Here is a 4,880-nt window from a genome sequence, read left to right as displayed (position 1 = left end):
GAGCCCACTTGCTGCTGTTAGTAGTGACTCGTGTTTCTGAAGTTTTTAGAATTTCCTCAATTACGACACCCTTGCTTCTCGTGACTACCCGTACTGGGACTGGCTCTCGTGCCTTAGCCTCAGTAGCAGTAGTTGCAGGTGCGTCTGGGCATTGGGCTGCGAAATGGCCATACTTCCCACAAGTGTAGCAATTCATACTCCAATTCTGGAAGTTGCCACGCCCCTTGCCTCAGCCCATACCCGTTTGGAATTGGCCACGTCCTTGAGCAGTACCATTGGTACCTGGTCTCTCCTCTTGAGATACTTTGGCGGGTTATACTTTCACTGGTTCAGTATAGGCTACCACTGACAGGCCTTTACCCTTCTTAAAGTGATGAATCCTAATACCACAATTGTTCCATAAATGACCAAAAGCCTTACAGTAGGTACATTGTGGGAACTCGTTGGAGATATGGTCCTTGGATTTGCATTTTGAACACCAAGTCTCCATCTTCTGAACTGGCTTTTTGGTGTGGATAATCTTGGCAATCTGTCTAGCCATTTCTTCAATCTTCTTGGTCCAAGATCCCTTCTGTGAATTCTCCTTGGACCGTTCATTAGAGCTACTTTCAGAGCTGTTGGACACCTCACTGGAATCAGAACTCTTAGTAGCAGAGCTACTACTATTGGATCTTCTCTTTTTGTGACTCTTTTCCTTCTTGGCCTGTTGTTCTAGCTTCAGTGCTTGTTGTACCAGATCATTGAATTTCTTGGTAGGAGCTGGTACCTCCTGCTCCCTAAGATTTTTGCTTCTAAAACCATTCAGAAACCATGCCCTCAACCTGTTCTCAGATGGCGGTTTCTGTAATTGCCTGGTTAGCTCCTTGATTTTTTCCACATAACTTCGGACTGATAGATTTTGTTGCTTGATCTTATCCAGCTCACAGAGGATATTTTCATCACCTGTGTTGTCGGAATACTCCAATCTGAAGGCTTTGAGCAATTTGTTGTAAGATCTGAGGTGATAGGCGGGGTAATGGTAATACCACTTTCTCGCTGCCTCTTTCAAAGTTTGCGGAAAGTATTTCCCCCAATCATCTTCATCAATATTTTTCAGTTCAGCATACTCCTCAAAAGCCTGTATGTGAACGTCTAGATCATCCTTCTTATCTCCCTTGAATATTGGAAAAGAATTTTTCAAAGAAGATGAATAATCACTCCGATTACCACTGATTCTGCGGCTTCTCTTCTTAGATTCAAAACGGTGCTTGGAAGTCTTCTTGCAATTGTCAGTGTCTGCATCCCATTCAATGTCTGTTTTTGTCTCTATGTAAGTGAACCCTTTGGCCTGTCGGCTAGAAGTGTAGTGACTGCCTTTACTTCCCTTGGTACCCTCATCCCCCTGCCAGGACCGAGAACTCTTGGCTTTCCGTGCTTCCCTTTCTGCCCGTCTGCGTCGAGAATGACTGGACTGCTGTGAGTCCTGCGTCTCATCAGCCTGACTATGCTCCTCTTCAGCCTCAGTGTCAGTAACCTTCTCTTGCTTAGGGTCACACTCTCTTCCCGACTCCTCAGGAATAGGATCAACACGGATGGTGGATTTCCGGCCACGACTGGGTTTGGGTGCCATTGTTGAAAACTTCCAACTGGGATAAGAGTCTTTTAGTCAACGAGCTTCAGCTCAAGCCACCGTGATTGCCAAAACGGAATTGGAGCTGATCTCTTGAGATAGCTAAATCCAGTGTTAGAAGATTTCGGCTATTGATGATGTATTAGTTTAGACAGTCAACTGGACAGAAAATCAGAAACTGAACTGGAATTTATCTACTGGAATGAAAATCAGACCATGTACTAAGAATAATATTCAGATTCAGATTCAGAGTACTAGATACAGAGTAAGTGTGACTGGAATATCTATCGTGATTGGAATTATAGATGAAAGATTACAGTAAGTATGATGTGATTTATAGATAGAGTACAACCGACAACAATTGCCAAGGATTGACAACTCAAGTACAAATGCCGCCAAAATGCTAATCCGACTATGCTCAAGACTATGCTAACCCAAATGCCAACCCGATTACAATGTAATGGGCCCTATTTATATACCTTGGGTTTACCATGGTAATTACCGGAGTAATTACTGATAAATTCACTACCCGTCTCATAAGAGAATGTTACCACTTAGTGAAGTTGTCTCAGTCATCTACACCCATTTTTTCATGCTCGCACAAAGCACATTGAGGTGCATTACCAGTATGTCAGGGAGAGGCTCTCAGCAGGAGAGATCAACTTGGCTTATGTGCCAACACAGAACAACCTTGCAGATATTTTCACAAAGGCATTGTCTCGTGATAAGCTTGAAGCTTTCCACAAAGCTTTGGGCTTACTCCCCTTTGTGGACTGATCATGTCCTCAAGGCATGGCACTTCCCTTTACTCATGTGCCAGCTCTCATTCACCGCATCACTCCAAGGGGGATTTGTTACCATATACATGTGGTAGTGATGTGTGTGAACACACTAGGACCGCCGGGGCATTTTTTCCCTCTTTAGGAGGTTTTTCCCCTCGAGCATTGTATATACGCCCATCACTCTAGGGCTATCCATTTTTCCATTGCACACTAAGTAGCACACTCTCTATTGTGTGCCTTCATCTTCCTTCATCTTCTCCAAGTTGTGTGCGTTTCTTTGCAACCCTAATTCCAACAATTACTAGGTAGAACCTTTCTTTTTGTGGTTGCTTATCTTTTCTATTGCTTTGTATAGATGATCCTTCTAGGATTAGATCCCGGGATTGCTTATAATCTATTATTTGACCAAAGACTTGAAGCTTTGTAGGATCATAAATCCATTGTTGAATCTGTCTGTCAATTGGATGGATCCATGCTTTCTTTATGGCCTCAAGATTAATTGGCTGGATTTGTACAACATCCTACTGCTGAGGAGGGTCAGCTTCTTCCGTGATTTTTTTTTTTTGATTTTGAATCAGAGTTTGCATAGTTAACCTTGTCCAATCTTTGCACTTTGATGTTCTATGTACTGCCACATTGGTATTAATCCATTTGGATTTATCTTTATAAGTTTGAAGTCTGAGAGGGTATTCTAGATCCAAAATAGTTTCTTCTTTATAGGACTAATGGATAACTTTTTCCCCCTTCCACACATAAACCCTTGGGCCTCCCTTTGATGTTCATTGACACCCTTCCCTTGGGCGGCCATTTGGCATAGTGCTTAAGACTTTATGGGCACACTGTATTTGGCATGTATATCAACCAAGGCATTGCCTTACACAAACTCCATTTTTAGCAGCCCTTAATTAACAATATCATTGTGAAAATAGTCCTTGAATGCATGAAATATACAAAATGTATATATAGTGACCCCCCCCGGAGCACAAATACTTTGCACCTGAAATAGGTTTCATAATAAAATTAAATAATCAACTCCACACGAGGTACCATGGCATTCGGACTGAAGGATTTTAGGCCATTCTTGTGCAAGAATCCCCTCTTTCACTCTGATACTAAGTTGTGTGTGCACAAATCATGTCTACATCTCCTTCTCTAGATCTTACATCATTTTACTATACAGTCTATTTTGTGTGTGTGTGTGTGTGTGTGTGTGTGCACTTGCACGCTTGTCTAATTGTGTATACTTGGGCTTTGGGAGAGATGGTGAAAGGTTGATGGCTATGTGTGTGACCAAAAGTTCAATATTTTAAGCTTACATTCTCCCGAATTCCCAACATTGTTGGTGTCAGCAAAGCAATGAAAGACATCTCAATTGAGCGGGTGAAGTTATTGGTGTTGGTTGTTAAGATGTGGATATTGATGTTGGTAGTGCGGTGATGGCTGCCAACAGTAGTAAATATGATAAAGCAGGTGGTGGATCCACTGAACAAGGGCTATATGAATAGTTGTTGTGGGTGGGGTGGGTTGTCTTGCTACCATGAGGGTGGTATTAAGATCAAACTTAGTGTGTTGAGTTGAGGATTATGTGAGTAGGGGAGAAGATCATCTCTTCTACTTTGACTCCATTGTTGTTGTCTAGTTCTATGATTTAAGGATATGATAATTGACGCATCTGCTATTCTCCATCCTTCATAGGACATCTAAGCCATTTCAAGGAGCCCCTAAACTACTCATGTCTAGCCAACCAAAAGTGTGCAATGCGGCTAGGAAAGCATCGGCCTCTAATTGTGAGGGTTCACAACAAAAAATGAGCAAAACTCTAGCTTCACTTTGAAAAATAACAAAGAAGAACTCAAAACTCTTGTGTAGGTGAAGATTTGGTGTAGCCTCACTCCCAATTGCACAGATGTGGTGCTTATTTTTCTTGCTAAAAACCCTAAATTAATGCTTTACTTCTTCGCTAGAACCTTTCATGGAAGTTTCAGAACTTCATTAGACAAGCCCAAGTGATTATTTGGAGATGGAAAACCCTAATTGGTGGCCTCACAACCTCAACCACGCAATGGAAACCACTTGAAAATTTTCGAAACATTTATCGGCCCTTTACCGTGTTTTAGAGAGAGAGAGAGAGAGAGAGAGAGAGAGAGAGAGAGAGAGAGAGAGAGAGAGAGAGAGAGAGAGAGAGAGAGAGAGAGAGAGAGATATAAATGGGGTGGCCACGGAGGAGAAAGGGGATCATGGAGGAATTTTTGTAAATTAATTATTAGAGTTGTCCTGTTGCCCCGCTTCCACAAGAGGAAAAAGCAACAACTGATGATATTTTCAAGTCAAGGGTAGATAGGAAAAACAAGGAAACAAGGGAAACAAGATTCAAATTTTGGATTGGACTCAAAGCATGTGCTCAGAAGAAGGATTTGAACCAAGTTAAGTAGGATACACATTGTGATCTACAATAATTGAGTGCTTGGTAATTCTATGATGAACTTTGG

This window comes from Adiantum capillus-veneris, chromosome 10 (genome assembly GCF_014529385.1).
Source record: "Adiantum capillus-veneris isolate H3 chromosome 10, ASM1452938v2, whole genome shotgun sequence".
NCBI lineage: Eukaryota > Viridiplantae > Streptophyta > Polypodiopsida > Polypodiales > Pteridaceae > Adiantum > Adiantum capillus-veneris.
Note: the sequence above shows the minus strand (reverse complement) of the source record.